Source organism: Sciurus vulgaris (assembly GCF_902686455.1).
Source record: "Sciurus vulgaris genome assembly, chromosome: 1".
Taxonomy (NCBI): domain Eukaryota; kingdom Metazoa; phylum Chordata; class Mammalia; order Rodentia; family Sciuridae; genus Sciurus; species Sciurus vulgaris.
In genome coordinates, this window is record NC_136461.1 from 6,191,205 (window position 1) to 6,217,131 (window position 25,927).

At 54.4% G+C, this 25,927-nt stretch overlaps 2 long non-coding RNA genes across 5 annotated transcripts; both read right to left on the reverse strand.

The window, feature by feature from the left end:
* On the reverse strand, positions 1 to 3,674 carry LOC306667988. Its single transcript, XR_013765703.1, has 2 exons — positions 3,436 to 3,674; positions 1 to 3,154 (listed from the first exon to the last, which is right to left on the reverse strand). It is a non-coding gene; the product is annotated as an uncharacterized lncRNA (long non-coding RNA).
* Positions 3,675 to 3,741: 67 nt separating this feature from the next.
* Positions 3,742 to 25,763, reverse strand: LOC306667982. 4 transcript variants are annotated; one of them, XR_013765697.1, is made up of 3 exons: positions 21,348 to 25,763; positions 6,442 to 12,502; positions 3,742 to 6,279 (listed from the first exon to the last, which is right to left on the reverse strand). It is a non-coding gene; the product is annotated as an uncharacterized lncRNA (long non-coding RNA). The 4 variants fall into 4 exon arrangements; XR_013765698.1 differs by having other exon boundaries at positions 3,742 to 4,225; positions 5,099 to 12,502; XR_013765699.1 differs by having other exon boundaries at positions 3,742 to 10,594; positions 10,671 to 12,502; positions 21,348 to 25,760.
* Positions 25,764 to 25,927: the final 164 nt, after the last annotated feature.

A 25,927-nucleotide genomic window follows, 5' to 3' on the forward strand; every position in this document is an offset into this window, starting at 1 on the left:
TCCTGAAGGCGGCCCAGAAAAGAGCGGTAAAGTTTATTTCTTTTTATGTTGCAACAGCCACAGTTTACAGATCACTCTGCAAATTTGCAAGCATATGCTTGGAAAACAGAAGATGATTTGGTTTAAAATACTCCAGAAAAATCACCATCTGATTACTGCAGTGTCGACTGGGCCTCAGTTTCTGCTCTGGGAGACGGACGCTTTCAGTATACTGCACTATCGTGACCTGGAGAGGGGAGAGGTCAGTGCTCCCATTGGGCTTCAAGGACACCGTGGGGTTCCCTCTGACCATCCCCTCAGACCAGGGGGCATTGCCATGCTGCAGCCCACTTGTCAGAGGGGCCCCGCCCAGAGCATCCTTAGTGCCTCACCTAGAGAACGTGTGTTCTTCGAGGGCTCCTGGTGCCCGGCTGTGTTCAGATGTAAGTGTACGCGTGCATGCTTGGATACGCTCGCCTGTGTTTTTAATTAGCATTTTATTTTGGAATAATTCTAGATTTACAGGGAAAAAGCGCAAAGGATAGTAGAGTCCCCTTCACCCTGTTTCCTCTGATGTTAACAGCTTACGTGACCACCCAACTTTCGTCAAAACTCAGAAATGAACAGTGGGGGCTGGGAGTGTAGCTCAGTGGTAGAGGGAGCGCTGGGAGCAAGCCAGGCCCCGGGCTCCAGCCCCAGCATCAAAAGGAGAAAAAGGAAATCGACATTAGGACATCGCTTTCAGCTGAAGACTTTTCTGGATTTCACTAGTTTTCCTACTTATGTCTTTTTTATTTGTTCCAGGATCTAATCCAGGATAACAGTGCATTTAGTCAAATGTAAACGTGTTTTGTTTTTTGTTTTTGAGACAGAGTCTCACTAAGTTGCCCAGACTGGCGTTGAACTTGCAATCCCCCTGCCTCAGCCTCCAGAGTAGCTGGTATTATAGGCGTGTGCCATTGAGCCCAGCTCTTAAATATGTATGTTTTATCTTATGTGGGGGGAGGAGGGAGGTTTTGAGATTGAACTCAGGACTTCGTACACGATTTATCACTGAGCTATAACCCCATCGTTAACATTTTATTTCAAAAAGACTCACAGATTAACAAACAATTGCAATTAAAAATGTAGAGATCCTGTGTACCCTTCACCAACAGCCTATGCGTAAGGTATCAAAACTGTGAGGTTGATATTGGTAGAAACCACAGAGCATATTAAACACATGTGCATATAAATATTTAAATCAAATTTATATGTGTGCATGTATATTTTTTGTTTTATTTTGTTTTGTTGTGGTACTGCAGATTGAAACTGGCAGGGAGCACTCTACTATTAAGCTACATCCCTGGCAATTTAAATTTTTTAAAATTTTGAGACAGAGTCTCGCTTAGTTACTCAGGCTGGTCTCACACTTGTAATCCTCCAACCTCAGCCTCCTGAGTAGCTAGGGTTACTGGCATGTACTACTGCACCCAGAGAGTTTAAACCAAATTTTCTTTTAAACTTCACTCTCCCTTGAAGCCAAGATCAAACACCCACCTCCACCCCAAACCTAACCTTTGCATCTGAACTCCACCTTGCTCCATTCTCGAGTCCAACCATGAAATTCTGTTTTTGGTGGTGGGATCAAACCTGGGGCTTAGTGTATGCTAAACTCCCCCTTACCCACCCAGCCCACAACCATAAAATTCTTGATCTCTCTCCAATTTTCCAACAACTGACTGTTGAGAATCTCCTCAGACATTCCCCAAAGGAAGTGTGTATGTGAGAGAGAGAAGCAGTCCCTCTGTGTCCCAATCCATTCCCCTTCTGTCTTCTAGAATCATTTAGAAAGATAAAGAGCTAAATATATATCCAAGTACATTTCTTCTTTGACTGTCAGTACAAAAACAACAGAACCTCTCCCTGCTGCCCTGATGTCTGCAGAAGTGTACGCGATTACCCTAAAGACGAGTTATGTCTGAAGCGAAGAATGTCGGCCCGATTCCTTCCTTATGACCCAGGCGCTCCTACAGCTGAATTCTCGGAGGACAATTTTTCTTGTTTTTACACTGGCATCAGTAAAAGCCCAGCTAGATAGGAAGAGAAGGTCCCTGCGAATGAGTTCACTCGAACTCAAATCACCTGGCTAGTCAGATCACGCACCGAGAGTGTGGTCCCCTCCATTTAAAAATGCAGGGCCCTGCGGCAACTTCTGGCTGGGGAAGGCAGACATTCTTTACTTCTGCCGAAAACTGGGAAAAATGTAAAGACTTCAGCGTGAAGCAGTCCTCTGTGCTGCCTCAGGCAGAGCTCCCATGAGGAATCTCTGCGTGGTCCTTTGCAGCGGCCAGCATTCCAGGCATTACATCCGCCCACTCCAGCCCACGCCGGGCTCCCCCAGCGCTGGGGGCTTGAGGGAGTGGGCACGGGGCATGGCCAATCTAAGGCACTATTACAAGGGACCCTCTCTGAAGCCAGCCTCCTGCGCCAGTCTATTTAAGGAAAAAGACAGCGATTCCTCAGGAGCTGGATTTGCTGCAGAGTGTGGCCAGATGCTTCCCCCCTCAGCACGGAGCGAAGGGAGGAGGAGCGTGCCCAGCCCGAGGTTAGACCCCAACACCTCCCTGACGGGCCTCTGGGTCTCACTGAGTGCAAACAGGCTTCTCTCCCTGCCAGCCCGAGGAAGCAGCTTGACAGGCGAGACGAGCAGAGATGGGGTCCAGCAGGTGCCCAGGTCAGGGGTGCCCTGGGCAGAGTCTGAAAGGGGATGGGGCCAGGGGCCTGCTGAGGCTGGGGTCAGACGGGTGCTGTCCCTGGCCAGCTTCAGTGGTCTGGGAGGCTCCCCACCTTGGGTGCCACATGGACCTCGGAGGTTTGTTTTGGTCAGTGGTGTCCAAGGAGAAAGCCGCTGACCTCAGCTTCACCTCTTGGGCTCAAGTGCATTTCTGTAAGTGACAGGCTAGAGGGGAATGAGACAGAGGACTGGAGGCCTCGGGTTCAATGTCGAGCACAGTGACCCCCAGGGAGGGAGGCACGGCACCTCGTGGGTTGCCGCAAGCTCACTGTGCCCGTGGTCTGAGACCTGCAGGGGCCACCACGGGGTCTTCCCTCTGCACCCTCTGCAGGCTGGGTCCAGCTCCGGATGCCACAGCAACACAGGTGGCTCCACAGCACACCGTCCCAAAGTCGGCATCTGTCGGAGGAGCCAGTGGGACCTGGAGAACCCGGCTGCTTCCGCTCAGGTTCCTCAGGGAGCCCTTATCATTAGCCACTAGAAAATGCCACCAGTGTCACTGCTGTCCACACCCTGGGCCTGGCATTAGCTGAAAAAGAAAATTCTCCCAGCAGTCACATCTCCCAAAGTCCCCTTGGGTGCTTCCGTGGCTGCCATGGGAACACATCTGCTGGAGAAGGTGTGCCCACGCCCGGTCACTCGGCAGAGTGGGTTGCGCTGCGGGGCAGGGCCCCTCCCACCTGCATCCTGTCACCTTGTCTCCTGGGACTTCCGCTTCCTTCTCGGGAAGGTGGGATTATACCGCTCTGGCTCACGACCTAACACATTCAGAGCGCTCGGCATGGCACGGGCTTCCTGCTTGAGGAGACACCGTCCATGCAGCAGTTACTGTCTCCCAGCTCGCAGGGCCCCCAGCCCCGTGCCCTGGCCCCTCAACGGCCCTCACCAGGCTGCTCTGGGCCCTGGGGCTCCCTGCTCCCAGCAGGCGTGGGGAGCAGAGCTGTGTCCTGGCGTGTCCACTGGTCCAGGCATGTCCACTGGTCCAGGTGTGTCCATTGGTCCAGGTGTGTGTCCACTGGTCCAGGCGTGTCCACGCTTTCCTCCCTCTGGGCCCAACAACGTGCAGCACTTCTAGGGCAGTATACTTGCTGATTGCTTCCTTCGCTATCATTCACAACAACCAGCTAAGACACTGCCAAAGAAACACTCACAGCGGCCCGTCCGCATCTGCAGTGGCGGGGGCAGGCCCAGGCGCCCTCCCCAGGACCTGTGGAGAGGAAGGAAAGCAGGGGAGCAGAGAGAGGCTGCGGGAGAGAGGCGAGTGGCCACAGACCCCACAGGGCTGGCCCACATGAGCTGACCAGGAGGACAGAAGAGAGCATGTTCCTGGAAGAGAAAAAGTTGGGAGGGAAAACGCACTTAAAAGTTGGTGTGGCCAGGCGCAGTGGTGCACACCTGTAATCCAGTGACTCAGGAGGCTGAGGCAGGAGGATCACAAGCTTGAGGCAGCCTCAGCAATTCAGCAAGACCCTGTCTCAAAAAATAAAAAGGGCTGGGGATGGGGCTTGGTGGTTAAGCGTTCCTGGGTTCAATCCCCAGGGCCAAAAAAATAAAAATAAGTAAAAAACTTAGCATGTGTGAAGGGAGGGAAGCAACAGAGCGAGAGTGCAGGAGTTCTGCTGGAGAGCCCGACACAGATGCGACAGAGGGAGAAATGCATTTCAAGGAACTGGCCCAGATGACTAGGGGCGGTCAGGCCAGCCTGAAGAACACAGGGCAGTCTGGGGCTGGAGACACTGGCCATTGCTGCCACAGTCCACAGATGGCATTTTTCTTCCTTGGGGAATCTTGGTGGTGCTCTTAAGGCCCTTCAACTAATTGGATGAGGCTCACCAACAGGATAGAGGACAGCCTCCTTCATTCCTAGACAGTGATTTGTAGAAGTCACCGCATCCACAAAACGCCTCTGCAGCTACAGCTTGGTTGGTATTTGGCTGAATCTCCAGGTACTGCAGCCTGGCCAAGTTGGCACAGAAAATGGACCACTACACATGGACTGCTTTGATCCAGTGGCTGAGCTGGGGTGTAGCTCAGTGATTGAACACTCACCTAGCATATGTGAGGCCCTAGATTCCATCCCCAGAACTGCAAAATACAAGCCCAGGCGGTTGCTCTCTGCGTGGCATGGGGTATGGTGGGGTGTTCTGAGGAAGGCCAAGAGGCCTCTATGCCAGTGTGGGACAGCCCATCCTGAATTCCTGGCAAGGTGGCACAGCTACAAGCAGGCTTGTGAGCCAGTGGCCTCTCTACCCAAGAGGAGAAAGCCCCTTGGAGACTCCTATACTTGTTCAGAAGGACACAGGACAAAGGGTCCTGTGGGAGTTGAAGAGTTTGCTCTCTTACCTTTGTCTTCCTCTCCACGTGGGTGAACCCAGAAGATGCCAGTTCAAAAGCGAGCCAGGCTGGGCTTAATCATCATCTCGTCACCTTAATCATCATTAATCATCACCTCATGCCCCAGTGGGTCCAATTTTATCCCAAGGTAAATTCCCACGAGCATTGATCGCCTTGAAGCAGGCTCTCAGCGTCTGTCCAGAAGCCTCGGGAAATGCAGCCCCAGCTCCACACCCAGAGGATCTGATTTGGGACACAGGGACAGGTCAAAGGCACCCTCTGCAGTCACCATGTCCGCCAGTAAATGCAGACAAGCAGGAACCAAATCAAGGTTCTCCCTCTCTTGACTCCCAGGCAAGATGACCGGGTGTAGGGCTCCAGGATGCTGAAAGCAGAAGACAAGTGGAAGCCAAGCGCTGGTGGCCAGCTGGACCCATGAACATGGGACATGCATCTGGGACACCGGCCTATCCAGAGATGGAGGTGAGAGAGGTGGCAGCCTGAGCCCAGGCCACTCAAAGCTCCAGGCCCAGCCCTGCTGCCCGGGAGCCGGGGTTGGCGGGGGTGGCGGGAGGACCTGGTGTTTCTCGGGGATGGGCACCTCTCAGCCCGGCAAGGTCTCAAGCAGACACCAATGTGGAGGAGGGCAACTGCCAAGTCCTCCACCCAGCTCACTCCTCAGGCACAGAAACAGTCCCAAAGGAAAACATGGTCCAGAAAAGCCAGAGGCACCCTCAAGGATGCCCCGGCTAACTCACCTGTGCTACGCACGCCCTTGCCCTTGTTCCCAAACAGAACCCCCTTTTCTGACCCAGGTGAAGGTGTCTGACCCCATGATGCCTGCTGTCCCAGGTACCAGCTGGTCAGGAGGGCTTCTTCCTCCTGAGTCCAGGTCCCTTGGACGGAGAAGATCATCCTGAGTCAGAGAGGAGGGTCAGGGCACCATGTTTGATTGTGCCCCATGAAGTATGAAAGGCCACATCGGCAGTCTTGACCCTAGTCAGACTTTCTGGAATCCACACCCACGGTCAGAGTGAATGCACTGGATTAAAATATGTCTCTTCCCATGGAATGCTCTCTGGCCTAGTTGCCAGACGAGGCTTCTGCACATCAACAGGAGACATTTGAAAGACCTAGAGCTCAAATGCGAGACGTGGTTTTGCCTTTTCCTCCTCCTCTTTACAGGGGCCCTGTTGAACCAGAAAAGTAGAAGCCATTGTCGCCAGGGGAATCTGCATCTCCTTCAATGCTAAAGAAAAGCTGACCCTGGCAAGGTGCTCTTGGACGCTGGGATTCCCAAGAATGCAGGTGCCGGTTCCACCCACCGGGAGCTGGAAATTCACCCAAAGTACCTCCTTTCAGGCATCAGCACACACGGTGGGCGTCTCCACCGTGCACACGTGCTGGGAGTCGCAGTTGGACAGGGAGACAAGCGGACGCCCTAGGCCTGGGGGGGGTCCAATGTCCACAGAGAGACATGGGCGAGCAAGCAGGTTGCAGGAGGCCAGGGGAGCCATGCTGCCGGGGAAGGGGTCTGTGGCCTCATTAAGGAATCAGGGAGGGTAACAGGCAGGTCACACACCATGGGGCTGCGGGACCAGCACACAGGCCGGCCGCGTGATGGGCTCAACCTGCTGAGGACACCGTGGTGGCAGAGCAAGCAGGGAAAAGGGACAGGGTGAGGCTGGAGAGCAGCGGGTCTGTGCCCGGAAGGAGGGAGCCCTGCTGGGTGGAGGGATCTGCCAGAGTTGACCTGAGTCCTGCTGGCTGCAGCCTGGAACATGGGGAGAGGCATCTGGGAACTGCGCCCTGCTCACTCACTCCTTGAGCTGTCCCCAACTGTCCCCGGTGCCCCAACCCTCACTTCTGCCCAAACCGTGGGCATCAGATTGGGAGCACGCGGGTCATCACCTCACTTTCTCCTCCTCTGTTTACCAACAGCGCTGAATGCAACAACACCTCATGCAGATGCTGAATAGCCATTATGTCCCAAGGAACTTCGGTGTTGGAGGGACCTCCTGTGGAGGTCACCTGGGCCTGAAAGGCACAGCCCAGTGGCACAATCTGCATAAGAAAACACCAAACTCTGGCCCCAGCAGGGGGGGTGGGGGGTGGGGGGGCTGTGTGAGAACAGAGATTGCTGTAATGCCTGCTAACCCTAAGGTTCAAGGGCAGCGCAGCACAGCCAAAGGCCACAGGGGATGGGTTGGGTGGAAAAGCCACATTTGTGGAAGACACTGAGCAAGGCTGGGCTGGGTCTTTCCTTTAAAAGTACCTCCAATAACAAAGCCCTCCCTTACTCTGCGGGGAAGGTCACCCTGGTAACTATGAGGACAGTGCTTGTCAAGTTGGGTCCTGGAGGAAGGTCATGCAAAGGGTGGCCATGGCTTTGACCACAGGCTCCCCAGTAGGCTAGGAGAGGGAGGCCTGGGAAGCTCAGCTCAGCCAAGATCCTCTCATGCTGCATAGTGAATTTTGTAGCCCTTGCATACAGCTCATCCAGAAAAGCTGTCCCAGGGCAGGAAGGTGATGGTGGCTGTGGAGAGGTTCTGAGACCCTGTCACAGTCTCACTGTCCAGCTCAGAGAGAAGCTCGCCTTCTTGAGTGTGGTGGTCTAAAAAGGATTTGGGATTATTTTTATATTTTTTGCAGTACTGGGGATTGAACCCAGTGAGCTCTCCCAGGGAGCTACATCCCCAGCCCTTTGAATTTTTTATTTTGAGAAAGTGTCCCATTAAGTTGCCCAGGCTGGCCTTGAACTTGTGATACTCTTGCCCCACCCTCCCTAGCTGCTGGGATTGCAGGTGTTCACCACTGTGTCCAGCCCTGACTTGGAAGTTTTGAGCCTCTGTAATGACCATTAGGTCTGAGTCTCCTTTCCCAGGGGTGGCTGCTACCCTCATTACTCCTCACCCCTGAGTTTCAGGAGCCAGCTGGGCCCACCCAGGAGAAAGGAGAACACTCCAGGGAGCAGGTGATCTGGGCAAATGTCTTTCCTCTGCCGATCCCCACAGCATCCCTGGGTGAGTGGCCGACAGGCCTGCTGGCTCTTTGGGCTGCTGGCCAGAGCCCGTGGCCTCTGTCTTCTGCTTTCTACAGAGCTAGGAGACTCACTCTAACACCTCTCAATATTTAGGACTCTATTAAGGTTCAGCAAAAAAATAAAAATAAAAATAAATAAAAGAGGAGAGAAGAAAAGACACGAAAAAAAAAAAAAAATAGCTCAAATGCTTGAAAATCAGCAGCTCAGATGCCTCCTGGGAAGAGATATCTCCCTGGGCAGCAAAAGCCTGAAACTTTGCATTAATAATTTATTAAAAGGAGGGCGGTGTGTGTGTGTGTGTGTGTGTGTGTGTGTGTGTGTGTGTGTCTGGGGAGCAAGAGTCATATTACCTGCAGTTAGAAATTTAAGTAAATTCAGATTGTCCCAAGTAGCAGGTGTTTTGGGTGCTGGCCTCTGACCCAGCCCTGTCTTCTCCCTGCTCACAGATGGATTTGCTGCAGGATCCTGTCTTCCTCCCAGGGTCTCACCTGTGCCTCTAGAAACCACCACGAACCAGTCCCTTGGCCACTCACTGGTTTGGAACTGGGCATGAGGTGTGATTCTGGTCAATGAGATGTGCAGAAAGCCTTTGGTCTTTGGGGAAGGTTCCCCACTTCTAATGGGAGAGCCCAGGGGAGGGAGCTGGTAGCAGGTAAAGCCCGCAGGTGGAGCAGCAGAACAGAAGCACAGAGGCCCCGTTACTGATGTTACTGCAGCTACCAATTTCCTGACTTCTTGTTTTATAGAATTAATGTTCAGGGGCCAGGGTATGCTTAGTAGCAGAGTGTAGGCCTACATTTGCAGGAACCTGAGTTCCATCCCCAGCACTGGGGGCAGCGGTGGGGGGGAAAGAATGTCCTGATGATTTAAGTTACTTTGAATGAGATTTTCTCTTACTTGTGCTTGAAGGAATCCTTACTGGTCTATTCCATAATCTATACAGTTTGAGCATCACAAATTGCCTTGGAATTAAAAATGCAAAGGCAAATCACTTAACCAATAATGTCTCTGTCACAGAGGGCTCACTTAGCAGCAAAAACAGCTTCCCTGTCCTCTCCTTGCCGCCTACACCAGGCAAGGGGCGTTTCAGGCAAGCGCGACACTTGCTCTGAGCACTTTGGGTCACGGAGGCCTGTCTTCCCAGTGAAGCATGTGGGCTCAACAAATTTGGGTGATTTTCCATGATGGTGGCAGAAAGGAGAGGCACAGCCCCTTCAGTGGAAGACAGTGAATACGCTTCCAGTGACGCCAAGTGGGAAGAGTCCTTGTCTTGGGTGGACCATCCTGAGCTTATTCTTCACTGAAACAGATCTGTGCTCCTGTTCTCAGGCCAGAAAGTCCCCAAAGACTGAAGGGGACAGACGCAGTGGCGTGAGAACGCTGGGCTCTGGGCTCACAGCAGTAGCCTTCGCAGGAGAGATCTCAAAACTTTGAAGTGGAGAGCAGACCAGTTAGTCTGTCACATAACTTGAGTCTCACAGGAAGCCCACTACCTGCCATGTTCCCAAGAGAAACTGAGAGAACCACCCCAATGCAGCCACGTGGGGATGCTGAGCAGAGGCAGCCCGCAGCCCGTCCTTGCTCACCCAAGCCCTCCTGAGGAGGAGGAGCCCACTCGCAGCACTGATGCCTTCCCCAGACTCTCAGCTGCATTTACAAAACCCCTCCTGCTTCTGGACATGCCTCTCAACCTGCCCTTAGGCCTTCAGACTCCATGAGAAATTCGCCATTCAGAACCAAGGACCTGAAAATCAGAAAAGCTCTGTAATACCAAGGCTGTGTCTCTCCACACACAACACATTCTTCTCCAAGCAAATTCGTGAATGCCCAGCTCCAAAAGGCGTTTTCCTCACCTTGGGAATGTTCCCCGAAGGTGCCGGTGAAGGAAAGCAGCAGAAAGAAGAGGGTGGGTCACCTGCTTTGTGGGCTGGAGGGGGGCCTCCAGAGGCTGGGGACGTGCAGTCAGGCAGGCTGGCTCCACCTGTCTGACCTGCTCAGCTCGCTGCCTCCTCCCGGCCTGGCACAGCTGCTGGGGGCTGGGCGGGCTGCCAGCACCTGTCCCCTCTTCCTGCTCCCACCCTGTGACCTGCCCCTGTGTGAAGCAGGCTCTGGAACATCTCTCTTCTGAGTCATCTGGGTTTTAAACCTAAAGCTCAGGGAGAGAAAGAACAAAGGCAGAGGGGGAAGGGAGGGGAGAGAGGAAAAATCCAGGCCCCCACGCAGGACGCAGGACAGCAGTGCCTTGGGGCTGGTTGTGCAGGTGAAGCCAGGTGGGGCCAGGAGCCTGGGGGAGGCTGGGCAGTGATGGTCAGGGCCAAGTCCCAGGGCTGCTCTTTCCCTCCGGGTGGCTATTTTGGGAAAGCAGCTTTACTCTGACAGTCGGCAGGCTGGCCACCCCGACAAGGGAATCTGGCAGACTCAGCTCTCCAAGGCCATGGGCAGGTAAAGGAGGAAGAGCAGCTCTGGACCAAGTTCCAGCTGAGCCTGGCACCCCCAAACTCTGGCATGTAAAAGGAGGACCCGGCGTGATGTACTAACCAGGGCACTGTCAGGCACAACTGGGGGCTGGGGGCACACCACTGGTATTGTCCTGCCAGCCATGACAGGCAGATTTCACTTCTCTCCCTTTCACCCTCTGGCCCAAGTCAATGCAGAGCATTGGAACATACAGCCCTGTCTGGGAGAAAGGTCACAGACATGGTGCCTGTGACAGGGCCCGCCTGGCATTTGACTTCCAGTTTCAATCACTGCTCAAGTTCAATCACGTGTGTCTGAGTTGGCCCAAGCAGCCAAGCCTCTGGGCGCCACAGCAGAATAATGAGGGTTTTCCAGTGCAGGGTGGGAGCTCAGCACAAAGCCCCGACTAGGAAACCTATTTTCCTGAGGAGGCAGAGAGGCAGGGAAAAATGGCCGAGAGAGGACCAGCCATGGAATTCAGATGAGCTGACCTCCTTCCTCCCTGGGGACAGGAGGCTGCCTGTTGCTGGCTGTGACCAGGCAGGTCTTCAACTGAACCTCAGGGTGTGTCTGCCTTCAGAGCAACACTGGGTTTTGCAAAGCCCCAGCTCAGAGCTCACTCTGTTGTCCCAAGAGGACAGGCAAACACACAAGGCCTTGCTCTAGGGGCCTGTGCTCAGCAGTGGGGTGGGACCCTGGGCAGTGGCTGGGACCCAACTCGTTGTTGCCATCGAAAGTCAGGCCTTTGCTTCCCTCCGCCAGTTCCCAGGTCAGAGGCCTTAAGAAAACCCCCAATCACTAGCCAACCTCAGCCTGCCTGGCTCTCAGGTCGCCCACTAGTCACGGGACAAAGACCCAGACTGATAAGAGGGAAATGTCTGGTGATTTCAGAAAACTGCACCGCAAAGGTGTTCACGTCAGCAGAGCGCAGCGTGCCCTTAGCATTTCAAGGAAATATTTACCAAGCCGTGCTAAAAAGGAAGTAGAGGACTTCTGTCTCCAATTTAGTAAAAAAAGAATCTCCTGGATTTACATACCAAGTCCCATGGTAAGTCATCTGGGATCCCCCAACATCGCAAGGCTGCTTGTGGTTAGAGCTGGTGAGTCAACAAAACACAGGACCAAGCCCGATGAGGTCAGCCTCTGGAGAAAGGAACAAAGGAAACTGAGCTCCAAGCTCTGCACTGAGCGGCTGCCCAGGATGCTGGAGCCCGAGCCGGGCCACAGCGAGCCCACCGCAGAAGCCCCCCACCCGGCCCGTGGTGCTTAGCAAAGGGGCCTTGGCAGCCTCTGGAGTAGTATCTGGCTGTCATCTGGGTCAGGGCACCACTGTGGGGAGAGGCCGGGGTGCCGCTCGATGTCCTGCCCCAGGTTCTGGACGCAGGTCCAGCCCCACGACTAAGGCTCAGCCGTGTGCAATTGAGGGGAAGCTCCAATAGCTGAAAGACCCTTCTCGCCTCTTCCAAGGTCCTGGGCAAATGGCCACCTGTAGTCACTGACATGACCCTCAGCCCAGGGGGGCTCTGGTGGCCAGGCTTCAGGGGGTCAACATCTCTGGAGGGGCCCCAGGCCGGGGTAGGTTGCCAGGCTGATCCCACTGGCTCCAGCCCAGCAGGGGGTTCCAGAGCTTCACAACCCACCCCCTGCCACTGTCGCTCTCAAGGTCCCACAGTGAGGCCTCGGGAAAAGAGAGATGATGAGAGAGGGCAGTGATGACCTCACGGCTGGAAGGGGCTTTACAGGTGACAGGGTTTTCACATTCTTTGTCTCGCCTGAATTAGTGCCAGCCTCACCCGTTAGAGCAATCCTTTTGCATTCCTGACCTGCCAGACCCGAGGAACAGGACCCTGGCAGCCATGCTGCCACGGGTGTGGAGCTGTGTGTCCATCCACATGTCAGATGCAGGCACGGCCCTGGGGAAAGACAGAGGCCCAGGGCTGGACTCTGCCCCAGGACTGCAGGGACAAACCACAGGGGCCACAGGGACAGTGAGGCACAGGATCCTTGGAGGTGCTGCAGCCTTGTAGGTCCCTGGAGCACAGAGCTGGGCAGAGATGACAGCAGCCTGTCTGGGGGACATGGGCAGGCTGAACTTCTGGCTGCCCCATGCACGGCAGGCCCCTGACACAGGGAACCCAGATCTTGACCGAGGGACGCCAGTGCTGCTGAGACGGAGGCTCAGGAAATGCAAGACCACGTCACACCCTGGAGCCCAGCAAACGGTCAACAGAAACCACCACTATGAGGTGGGAGGATGGGACGGAAAGGACACATGCCCAGGGTTGGCATTGGCCGTCTTTGGAGACTTTCGGGTGGAGACAGGAACAGGCCCCGCCCATTATCTTCATATCTGAATTGTTTGACTTTTGACCGGTATTAGGACTTATTTCGCAATTCTAAAAGGAGGTCAGAAAAACAGGAACAAAGGCAGCATATCTCAGATCCACCCCAAGTCCTAGGAAACAGGGCCTCACCTGCGGCCCCTCCACCCAGCCCCAGGAGAGCAGCCCGAAGCTCCCTTTTGGACTGGGGACAAATCAGGGGAGGCCGTGAACCACCAGGCAGGCAGGAGCGGTGCTTCAGGATGGAAATAGAATCTGCTCCCCAGGGGCTTGGATGGCACTGCGTTGGCACGCACACATGGCTGCCCGGATCAAGACGCAGTCCATCTGGACCCGCGGCTCGCCTCTGAGCTGACGACAGGAAGGGGAGCCACCACTACAAAGCACCCTGCCCACCGGCACCTTCGAGCTCGGCCTACCCACTTTGCATGCACTTTGCCCAGGGCCAGCCTCCCTGGCCTGCCCTTGCTGACCCACACCAGCCGACGCGACTGCAGAACCCACTGCCGCTTTTCCATTCACCCTGTTGGCATTGATTCTGCTGCCTCACCCGCTCGCCTCTCTACACCAGGAGGTTCTGGCCTCCCTCCCTGCTGCTTTGTTATCTGCATTCAGCACGGACAACGCACACGGGTGTCCCCACGATCGTCCCCTTTCCCAGGCTCCCCTGTCCTGCAAGTGGGACTTAGACACCCAGAGACAAGGCCAGGGCCAGGTGGACAGGGGCTGATCTGTGGGACAGCACACGCACGGGCCATCCTTAAGGGCATCTGCTTCCCTGCCAACATCAACAGTAAAACAAGAAATGTGACATTTGGGCACAGCAACATTCCATGTTAACGATAAAGCGAGCGTTGTCTCTATGAAGTACAGGAAAGCTGATGAGACGGTACTGAGAACAAATCTAAAGTGCACCCGTGTGGCTTTAGCTTAAAAACGCACAGGAGCTGGCAGGGTGGAGGGCCGTGGTGGAGCGTAGAGCACGTGTGAGGCCCTGCGGTCGAGCCTCAGCACCAAAAAACACAGGCTCTCCCAGATACAAAGGCAAAGGAAAGCCACACCCGGGGTGCCGGATGGGGAGTCTCTGTTGCCCTGCAGGTGCCACAGCACAAGAGGGTCACCCAGGGGAAGAGCGGTTCCCTGTAGCCCAGGCTGGGCCCTGCATTCTGTGAAGGCTGCCAGCTCTGGGGTTAACTGGACACCTAGGAGGCCGGAGAGAGAGAGTGGAAGACACAGGAGCCGCGCAGACGTGGCTCCTCGGTGCCGGGTAGTCAGCTCAAGGAAGAAACCGCCTCACCGGGGTTCCGGCAGCAGGAGTCATGGGGGTGACAGGACCCAGGGTCCAGTGGGGTGGGATGGCCCAAGGGAACTCATGAGGGGGGGACACTAGTAAACCTCCAAGCATCGTCCCTTCTGTTCCTGTCCCCACAAGCTGAGGACTCGCTTTCCACCTCTACCTCCGAGTATTCAGCATCCTCCACCTTGCGGGGCTCCTGGTTCATGCAGCGAAGCCTGCCCGCAGGGACCCACAGGGAAGCAGGAGACCCGCCCTGGTCAGGGGATTTTGCATTTGGGTATAGAATACGTTCCCTTCCTTCCTTCTTTCTTTTCTTTCATACTGGGGGTTGAATTCAGGGATGCTCTACCACTGAGCCACACGCTCAGCCCTTTTGAGTTTTCATTTTGAGACAGTCTTGCTAAGTTGCCTAGGCTGGCCTTGAACTTGCCATCCTCCTGCCTCAGCCTCCCAAGCTGTGCCACCACGTCTGGCTAGAATACATTTTCTGTTTGGCTTAAACTGAAAGAATGAAGTTCTAATTTTTTAATCTCAGCCACAAACGAGCTCACTGGAGGGGACGGGGTGGGGTTGGACAGTAGAAGGGGAGAACTCTCTGAGGCCACAGGCCAGGGCTCCCTGCTCCCTCCTGTGTCTCCCAGAGACCATACGCAGCCTCTGGAGCAGTGTCCAGAGGAAGTACAGCTCTGCTGGACTTTGGACTTCTGGTCTCCAGAACTGTGAGAGAATAAATGTCTATTGTTTTAAGATACCTACTTTGTGGTCATTCGTCACAGCAGCCACAGGAAATGAACACACTCTGGGAGTCATGAACCAAGTCACACATACTGACTAGAGAGGCCTCTGAGCTGCCCAAGCCCCTGTTCCCGCCCGGCCTCAGAATGTGCTGTTACTCCACGCTCGGTTCTGTCAGGATTTTCGCATTCTTTTAAAAGATACTCTCCTTGGATAAACACACTCCCTGCTCCCGATTTCAGTGAGCCGAAATTCAGCATCAAGTAAACACCATATCTAACATTAAACAAAAGCAAGGCGTCAAAACAGTGCTTTGTTTCCAAGTGGCCCGTCTCTGGTACCTGGGCATGGGCAAGCCAGCCTCTGAGACCCACAGAAAGGACTCGCACCTGAGGATGATGCTTACGTAAGTTGGGGTGGGGGCTTCTGACCCTGCGGTAATCCAGAAGCAGCAAGTCAGAAGGGAGAAGAGGTTTGCTGAAATCAGATTCACTGACAAGGTCAAGGAGAGACAAATGAGAGGCAGATAGCAGTGGAAGTGCAGGAAATGTATCAAACACACCCTGTCACTCACCCTGTGTCTGAGGCCAGGGCCTTCGGGCTGTTCACACACCATAGCACAGAGGCGCCAGTTCCTATGAACATCTGGCTCAGCAGGAAGAGGTGAAATTGTGTTTAGTTTTATTTTTTGCAGCAATAGGATTGAACCCAGGGGCACTCAGCTACTGAGCCACATCCCCAGTCCTTAATTTTTATTTTAAGACAGAGTTACACTAAATTGCTGAGGACCTCACTAAGTTGCTGAGGCTGGCCTCAAACCTGGGCTCCTCCTGCCTCAGCCTCCTGAGCTGCTGTGATTACAGGTGTGCACCACCACACCTGCCCCTTTTTATTTTTTCTTTTGAGACAGGGTCTCACTAAATTGCCCAGGTTGGCCTTCAACTTGCAATCCTCCTGCGATGTCTCCTGAGTGGGCTGGGACTACAGCACCTGGCTATTTAGTCTGCTTTCAGAAGGAAGGGGAAGCAAAGGTACATTCTAAAAAGATTCTCAACCCAAGAGGACACAACTGACAAGTTCTGGGGCATAAAGAGGAATCGGCTGCTACCTAAAAGACTCAGGGTCTGCTGGGAGTCTGTCCACCTGGCTCCCACCCAGAGGCAGCCTGTGCCCCGAAGACAAGCCGCCTGTGGGGTGCCACACCCTGTCCCTCCATCCCCCTAGCCAGGCAGGTCCAGCGGTCCTGCTTCACCCTGCCCTACGCCCCAGCTTTCCCGTGCCCCTCAGGGTGCCCCTGCCATGCCTTCACTCTCACATGCTGCCCCTCTGCCTGCCTGTCTTTGCAGCGAACTCCAGGGTGATCCCCACAACCACAGGGAGTAAAGCCCCCCGTGGCTCCAGGGATGTCTCTCTCCTCTTGTTGACTCTGCCCAGGATGCCGCGGGGACACGGCCATGACTGTCAGTGTCCAGCACAGCACTGCCACCACACCAAACGAGCACGTGGCAGTGTGCCAGCCACGAGTGAGCCACACACACGGTGACTGTGCTGGTCCTGGATGGCAGGTCATCACAGTCCCGGGGAGCAAGGGGGATGTCAGAAATGCTGCCACTGTCCTGACTTTCTCTGCAGGTTGGAAGCTGTCGGTGTGTGAAGAAACTGTAAGGACGAAGAGCCTCAAATGGAGTTAGAGAGCGTGGTGGACAGACCCCACAGTGACCACCACGGTGCCCGTGGCTTTGTGTGACCCCAGCCCCGAGCATGGGTGGGGCCTGTGATTTACTTCCACACGGAATACAGCACAGGCGGCAGGACCCCACCCACGATGCCACAGCACGTGAGCCTCCCCTTTAGCTAGCAGACTGAGGCCGGAGACACTCTGGCTGACCTTAAAGAAGCCAGCCATTGTGTCGTGAGAGCCTTGGAGGGCTGCAGGGAGAGGGACTGCTGGGGCCTCTGGGAGCTGAGAGCAGCCCAGCCACAGCCAGCGAGGAGCCAGGGGCAGAGATGGACACTGCCAACCACCCGGGTGGCTTGGGTGAGGACCCTTCCCCGGTCCAGTTGCCAGATGAGACCTCAGCTCTGGCTAAGGTCTGATGGCCGTGAGCAGGACCCAGCAAAGCTGTGGCTGGACTCCTGACCCACAGACCCCATGAGATGACACCTGCGTGTTCTCCAAGTCACTGAGCTTGCGGTCATTTGTCACATGGCAACAGAAACTAATACCTGACGATGCCAGTGATGCCAACGTGGTTCTCAGAGCGTCTCAGGACTCCAGCCCCCCCGTGCTGCCCCCAGCTTGACGGCAGCAGAGCCCTGATCACTGCAGCCCAAGCTGGGCTCTGCCTTGACCACACTCGTGCCCAGAGACATAACCTGCCTAAGCCTCAGTTTCCTCACAGCTAAAAACAGGGACCATGACAGTGAGCTTGGAGCATCGTGATAGGGATCAAATAAGTTAACATTTGTAAGGTGCTTGGCACAGTACCCAGCATACTGTAAGAGCTCAATAAATGCTTGCTGTCCGTGCATTTCTCCTCCACCTTCTGTGGTCCCGACCTGAGAGTAAAGCCTGTCAGGACAGCACTGGGCCATCTTGCTTTTGTACCTGGAGCACAAAGCCTTGAACGCTGGGTGGATCCAGGAGCATCTGGGAACAGACGCCCCATCTCAGGCGATCGTCCTGGCAACCCTGAGAGGGAGGCAGGGGGGAATGATTTACTGCAAGAAGAAAATGGTTCTGTGATGTTCAATTCTGCCCTTGTATCACCCAAGAAACGAGGGAGGCGAGAGGACCATCCACTCCCAGACAAGGCGCTTTACATTTTTCTGCTGCCTTAACTACAACTTCTGACAAAGTTAATCTGGCACATTTTAAGGAGAAGTGTAAGCGTTGGCCTTCACTACAGTAATTAGGCTTAAATGGAAACAATTCACATAAATGAAGATAATTAGCGCTGTGTGTGCACCGCCAAGCATGCTTTCTGGAAGCCCTGGGAAGCAGGCGTGGTTCTTCGGAGAAGCCAGGGATGTGCTTTTTTTTTTTTTTTAACTCTGTGTGGAATGATGTAGCTTTATGGGTGACTCCAAGGGGATGGAAATTTTGAAGCATCTGTGGTTAAATGACTTTCGAAGGCACAGAATAGTCCCTGGTAGGTGCCAAAGCAGGGGCTTCTGGGCAGCTGCCAGCCCCTCAGTGCTACCTGGAGCTGGGAGTTGGCAAGGGGGGCTACACCCCAGACCAACAGGGAAGGGCCAGATGTTACTTGCTGGAATACCACTTCAGGCCTGTCCCACCCTCCCCTAAAAGGCCACCACAGCTGTCCTCTGACCCTATCAGGGTCCCTCTGTGTTGCATGAGGCTCTGCCCGGCCCAGGGAGGTGGGTGCCCAGGGATGTATCCATCAGTGGTGGGGTCATGGGGTCCAGGAGTTTACATCTGTTTCACCCCCTCACTAATGGGGGATTTCAAAGCAACAGGGGTAACATGACAGGAGTCATGTCCACTGTCATTTCAAGTGCATTTTAATTCATATTTCATGTGCGTGTGTGTGAGATGAGGCAACAGCCTCGGGATGTTCAAAGCCAGGACTGGGAATCCATTTGGTTCAACAAGTCATCTAACACCAGCCCTTAACATGAACGACCCCCAGCCCGTCAGGCCAGCTCTTTCTCCTCTGCTGGACGTGCTTCCCTGCCACTGACCAGGCTCTGAACTTCACTGTCCTGGTAGGGACTGTGAGTACAGAGACTGGGGCTTCCTCCGGCACTCCGTCAGGTATCACCGTCCACCCTGAGTACACAGAGAACCACAGCCAGGGACATGGAGCAGGGGGACCCCAACAGTGCATGCTTCCATCAAAATGGGGGTGCAGCTTGTGGTAGAGCGCATCCTTTGGATGTTCGAGGCTCTCTTTGATCCCCAGCACCAAAAGATCCCTTTACAGAAACTTTTTTTTTTTTTTTTTTTTTTGCATCAGCCCATGGCATTTTGCTCCACTTAAATATTTGCAGAAAAAAATGAAAGCGTCATTTTTTTTTTAAAAAAGGAGAAAAGGAAAATATTTGCAATGCAAAAATCAAACCAAAAATCTCCCCAGACCTCCCTGATCCTGTCAGCGGAGAGACGGGTTCTTCTGATTTAGTAAAGTATTGGATATCGATGAAAGCCAAGTGCTCTACCCCTGAGACCACCCAGCAGCTGCGACAGCAGCTGCGACAGCAGCCTGCTCACTATCCAATCATTCTATGCCACGACTTGACAGAGTTGATCCCTACGTTAGCCCATCTTTATAGATCAAGAGCCAAAGCCAAGCCAAAGTCCAGTTTCCAAATTCACATAGCTAGTGACAGAGATGGAATAGAAGACAGGCCTCTGACTCTAGAGCCGTGTTCTGACTCTAATGTCCCAGGCCCTAGGAGAGTCCTGAGGTGTCTTACAGTTGGAGAAAAATGAGCTGTACCAGGTGCATTAATTACCTGCATGCTCTGCCCCTGCAAGCTTACACCGAACAGTTCTGTGAAGGTGTCATTGTGGCTGCCGTACTGATTTGTGCTCTCTGGGAAGAGGAAGTCTGCTAACCAAGGCACCTTGGGCTAAGGTCTAATCTCTCTCTTGTTTCCATCTGATATTCGTGGCTGAGTGTCACACTAATTTGCCTTCTGCCTCTTCCTTGTGATTTCTCCAATGTACCAAGCACAGGGCCTTTGCACATATGGACAATCCTCCCTGCCTCCTTTATTCAAGTTTCTCTTTAATGACTCACTGTGTATAGCAAGGACTCAGTAAAAATTTCTTGAATGAGTGACAGAGTCCTGTCTGGTGATTTCTTATATATTAATTGGATCTCCTCTAGAGGTTGTATGTCCTGGGACCAGAGGCAGTATCTCACTCACCCTTGTTTCCTCCTACATCTCTGCCAGTCATCAGGGCAGTGCAGGGCTGAGACAGCAACTAAGTGACACGATGACAAAGTGCTGCCTGGATGCTAAGGTAGAGGACTGGGGCCTGTCTGGGCTTAGCATCATTGATTTGCCTGTGTACCAAAAGCCTGGGGTACCAAGTAAAAGTACAGTCCTTGTGGCCACCAAGCCTGGAAGTCAGCCATCACCCTCACTTGGCCCAACAGGTAGGATCACAGGCTGAGGACACTGGGGTCCTGTCAGTGGAGCCAGGTGTCTACATGCTGGCCAAGGGCAAAACATCATAGTGGGGCCTGAGGTCCCATTCCCAGAGGCCTGAGAGAAAGCTAGATGAGCAGGGCAGATCAGGGCAGTGCTGGCTAGTCCTCAGTACGGGGCCACTAACTGGCATGGCAGCAGATGTCAGTGGGCCCCAGTGTCCCAGTTGAACTGGCCCTAGCAGCTTCCTGATCCTGGACAGATCTTCTAGGTCCACGTGGACAAGGACAATTGCTTTAATCCTCAGCCTAGCCTTAATGGACATCACTGCGCAGCACTGTGGCTCAAGCAGAGAGACAGACACAGAAGCTCAGGGGAGTGGCTATTTGTCCCAAAGTTTTCCCAGAACTGGAGGCAGAACTGGCCCCACATCACTTTCAGTGGGCCACTTTGATGTGATATTTTATGCAGAAAGCCCGGCCACTCCCAGGCTCAGGAATCCAACCTGGATGAATTATAGGCCACGGTCTTTCCACAGAACCCTGCTCCGGACAGAAATGGGGAAGGCACCGTACCCTGTGTCCTATGGATGCTGCTGGCTAGGGCCACCTAACCTGGAGAGGGGCCTTCCAGGGCATTGCCCCTGCAGCTCTGCTCCCAGAGGAGCAGGGAGCTCCAAGGCCCACCACCCTCTCTAGCAGTTTCCATTCTGACTGGCAACTCTCAGGCTGGATGGCACCAGCAGGGGGCAGCCTGTTCAACTGGGGGACCAGCCCACCCAAACTCCTGATAGGTCTTTAGAACTCAGCTCACCAAAAACTTGACCCTTTATATGACACTACTTTAGTGACCCAAGTGCTTCTCCTACCTCATGAGATTGTCACCACAACCTTTGGTGGCCAGGATCATCAACCTGCTCTCAAGGTGAGGTAGGGCACCTGGGGAGGAGGTTTTTCCTCCAATCTCAGGCTGGTGTGGTGAGCAGCACAGGAAAGGAGAGTCCTCAGTTTCCATTCCAAGTCCAGCCATCCTGCCTCATACCCACAAAAGTGAGGAAGAAAGAACCAGCCCAGCACAACCCCAACAGGAGTCCTTTCTTTCCAGATTATGAAATCAAAGAGCATTCTGTTGCTTCTTGGAAATTCTTCCCTTATGACATGGCGACTACACAACCGAACAGGGTGTTCATTATCATTACTAAAGCAGTCTGTCTCCTTCCTGCCTCTTTCTTTACAAACTTCACACAGAGGGACACGTGTTTACCTGTGCTCCCCTTTGGCGCGGTGAGCAGGTGGCCCAGGCTTCCAGGTCCCTCCTGCTCCGGTTCTTGGCTGCAAGCTCCCGAAACATCTCCAAACGCCCTGGATCTGCGAGGTCGCCAAGGGAAGCAGCCCGGCTCTGAACAAGCCCAGGCAAGCCCAGGCAGGGCCCGCTGCTCCATCCTCTCTTGCTCACACCCCAGGCTCTGGGGCAGGAGATGTATCTCTCCAACCCGGGATCTGGGGAGCTGGGTTTGCCCCAAATCGACGGCACGGCGGCAACTCCTTCACCTGAAAAGAAAAACGGACCAGGTGGGCGAAAGGCGAGGCGAGTGAGGGCGGCGCCCGTGAGTGCAAGATCCTCGCCCAGGCGCTGCCTGAGCCGGGGCCCCGTCGGTGGAGTGCGGCGGCTGTGATCTGGCCAAGATCCCTTGCGACAAGGCCGGCCGCACAGCAGGAAGACTGCACTCGGCCAGCACTGGGTCCCATCCCGCTAGGCACGGGGTCTGGGCCAGGACCTCCTCCGCCAGCGCCACCCGCCGGGGTTGGAGCTTCCCAAGCAGATTGCGCAGAGTGCGCAGCGCGCCTGGCCTCCGCCTGCAGCCGGGTCCCAGGGCGCGCCTCCCAGAGCCGCTGTCCCAGGCTCCCCGGCCATCGCTGCCTTTCCGGGGACTCTTCGCCTCTCCGCGAAGGAACCGAAGCTCGGGTGGGCCGAGGGGACCTGTAAAAAAGCAAACGGAACCCATGGGGTCGCTGGCCGCGATGCTCTGCCCACGAGCCTCTCCCTGGGAAGAGGGAAGAAGAATCCCGCGTCTCGGGCGCTGGTGCGGGGAGTGTCCGGAGTCTGGACCTATCGTTTCTGTGACATTGCCAACCCGGAAAGCTCGGAGGTCCCACGCAGCCCTGACTCAAGAAAAAGGGAAAGGACTTTTAGTGCCAGGAACCGGCACCCCGCCGCGGCCACCGCCCGCCATGCCCGAGCCCGGCTCCCTCTCGCCTCGCCCCCAAGTTCCGGCGCTGCCAGTCAAACGGGTGATCCCGCTCTGCGCGTCCAGGGGCACGGGTCTGTGTCCTGCCCCGCAGGCGGTCGTGGGAGGTGGGCGGGCAACGTGGCCGGCGCGCGGCACTCTCTTGGGAGCGGGGTGCGCAGGGGCAGGGGACAGTGCATGGGGCAGGGCTCTGCTCAGCACGGGTTCCGGGCGTAAGCTTCCCTACTGGTCTTAAAAGTTCGCGAGGACACTAACTCGGCGCAGGTCGGGAGCTCTCGGGAGGAGTTGGGGCAGCCAGCAAGGCGCGTGCCTCCCATTTCTCGCCGTTCCCACGCTGTCCTGTACGTCTGGCCGGATGCCCTCTGGGTTGGCAGGGAAGCTCATGGGGGAACAGTTCGGAGGACCTCCCTACGCTGGGTGGAAGGGGCAACCCACCTGCAAACTTGCTGCCATCCCTCAGGAGCTCACCCAGTCCGTCCCTATTCAGACCCCAGCACCATTCTGGGCCAAGCTGCCTCAGGCCCACTGCGCCCAGGCACTAAGCAGGACAGAGTCGTCCTGACTCCTGCTGCAAGGGTTTCTGCCCTCAGTATTGTGCAGAAGTCGCTTCATGAGAAGCAAACCCTCCTTTCAGACTCAGTCCCCCCCCCCCCCACCCCCTGCACCCCACGACCACCAGATACACACCTAGGCAGGACTAGAGTCTCACCTGCCAAAGAGTCTCCATGAGAACAGAACTGAAGGATGAAGCTGTCCTTGGCCTCACGAGGCGAAAGCTCCCTGAAGTGAGAGCAAGAGGCTCATTTCTCCTGCACTGGACAAAATGGCTCAAAATGTGGGGGACAACCGGGAAGCAGCGGCTGCCAGGTGCGTGATCACATTCGGGCATCCTGGAGGGAGCCAGTGAAGGCCGAGTGTGGGCTGCCCCCTTTCACAGACAGGATCCGGAGACCAAAAGAGGTGAGCCTGCTTGGAGTCCTTGTTTCCCAGGTTGCTCCAGGGATTCCAGAACACTCCTAGAGGAGTGAGCCCACAGTGGGTGGATGGCTGCAGGCCAGGCCTACCTTTCCCACACCAGCAGTGCAAGGCCAAGGGTGCAATTCCACACACCCACCCTTACCCCAGGGTGGCCTGGCTTTTGAAGGTCCTCAAAGACTCAGGAAGATAAAATGAGGCCAACAGGCCCCGGAGGCAACACTTGGCAGGGAAGGGCCTGCTTTTGTGGTCAGCCAAAAGCAGGTTCTGATCCTGAGTCACTGTGTGACCTTGGGCAGGAATAATGATAACAGCCACGGAGTGTGAAGCGCTCACCCAGTGCCAGGTGTCAGCCTAACCCTCCCCCAGGAATCACATTCAATCTTCCAGAGTCCTCTGAGGTGTACTAGTTACGCCCCATGCACAGGTGAGGAAATCAAGGCCCAGAGAGTTGAAACTTGGCCACCATCACAAGGAGAGTGCGGTGGAACCAGGATCCATACGCATGCCTGTTAGACCGCAAGTCCTTCTCCTCAAGCACCTGCCAGCTACCCCAACCTAGCAGATGGCTCAGCCACTCAGCGCTTGCGTCCTCATGTATACAGACAGCATTGGGCTCATAATAAATATTGTAGAATGAGTGACGAGTACCCCCCATGGTTATAAGGACCACATTAGGCAGGGCCAGTACACAGCAGGCACCCTCATGCGCTCAGCTGCTCAGCTGATGTACCTCTGGGGAGCACTCTCCATCCCAGGCCTTGAGGAGCCTTGTTCTCTGCTCCACGTGGACAGACACTGTGGGACCACTGCTGTTGAGTGCCTCTGTGCTCAGTGGCTTTTTTCCTTTTTTCTTGCTTTCCTTTTAGAGCCACCAAATGCCTTAACCTGGGCAGTTAACAGTTGAATAAATATACTTTGGACACACTGACTCTGTCAACGAGAGAATTGAAATAATCTGGCCCCTGTTCATTTTTCCATAGTAGTAGTCCACATCAGTCTAGGCCTTTTTTTTTTTTTTCTTCTTTCTCTCCTTCAAGCATTATTGTATAAATAAGGCCTCTATCTGCAAAAATGCTGACCCACCTCTCCCTGGCCCACTGTGCATAAGCATCCAGCCCCATCCATAATTTCCTCAGGACCCAAACAGCACCCAGATCCATGCATCTGTAGCTCAGGGTTCTGCTCACAGCTGGGGCACTGGAGGGCTCTGAAGAAAGGGGACTGCAAAGGAGGCACCAACAGTGTTAGTTGGCTCCTTGGGAGCAGCTGCCCGTGTCCCCAGATATCAATGCAGCATTATCCCCCAGGTGACCTTGGGGTTTCCAGTTTAAGCACGGAGACTCTGAATTGCTGGTGGCTGCTGCCTGGCCTCCCTCTCTAAGATCATTTCTTCATCTCAAATGAGAAAGACAAACGGATGAAGTGTGCCGGGAAACTTCCAGATCCAAGTCAAGGAACTGATTTCCGGTGGGCCTGTGCAGGGATCTTGTCCAAAAATGAGGGTGGAAGTGCTCCAGAATGAGATAACAGTGAGGGTTGCACAACTTCGTGAATAGCATGCAGCCTACTGAGTCGCACACTTCAAAAGCTGAAGTCGAGAGTAAACTGATCACAGTAAAAAGAGGAAAAAAGGAAGCCACCAGCCCCATTCGCCCTTCCTGGCTGGAAATACATGGCACAATCAGCTGGCCATGGGAAAGCTCTCTAACTCTCCTAACTTAGCAGGTCTCATTGGTGTGGGTAAGACAGGAAGCTGATCTCTGCCAGGGCCCTGGTGGGGGCAGTGAGAGTGGCAGGAAGTTAAGAGGCCCAGGCAGCTTGTCTCTTAAGTCCCCCTCAGACCCATCTACAGGGTCACAGAGCCCTGAACCGGACCCTACAGAAGACAGACGTCTTCAGGGAGGGGCTTTCTCTTCTTCACTGTCCTGACATCAGAGACTTTCTTGATGGAGTGATGGACAGGTCATGCATGTGCACGGGGGTGTGGGGGTGGAGGATGCTCTGGAGAACCTACCTAGTACCTCCCAGCCTCTGGCCATCAGCGAGCACAGTTTTCTAGGCCCCATCTCTGAATGAGGAAGCCCAGCTAGACTTGGGTTGGTGAAGAAATCCCCACCAGATTAAAAATAGCAAATAAATATAAGAAGTCAAAATCCTGTACAAAGGGGAGAGTTCCTTTTAAGTGCTTGCTCCCTGCTGGTCATTTAAGCTCTTTGTGGCCTTGTTTCTGCTAATTTTCTAGCTCCTGAAGTTGCTCTTTGGCTCACGTGTCAGATCAACCTTTTTCCCATTTAAGGACAGAAGGTCCTTAAGGGGATATCTAGTGATGGATCAATCAACTGATACATGAGTAATTATTTAATCTCTGCACACACATACATATTACTTCACTACAATTTGTCAAGTCTTCTGTATATCATGCATTGTTAGGTGCTTTATGGACTTTATTGCATAAGATACCTCTGCAGCTAAGCATCTCTGGTATTACGCCCATTTAGCAGAAGATAAGCTGAGCCTCAGAAAAGTCTCAGTCCCATGTTCTTGTCTAAGGCACACAGGCTCAAAAGCAGCAGACTGGATCTGGACCCCTGCTGGACAAAAGGCAGGACAATCTGCC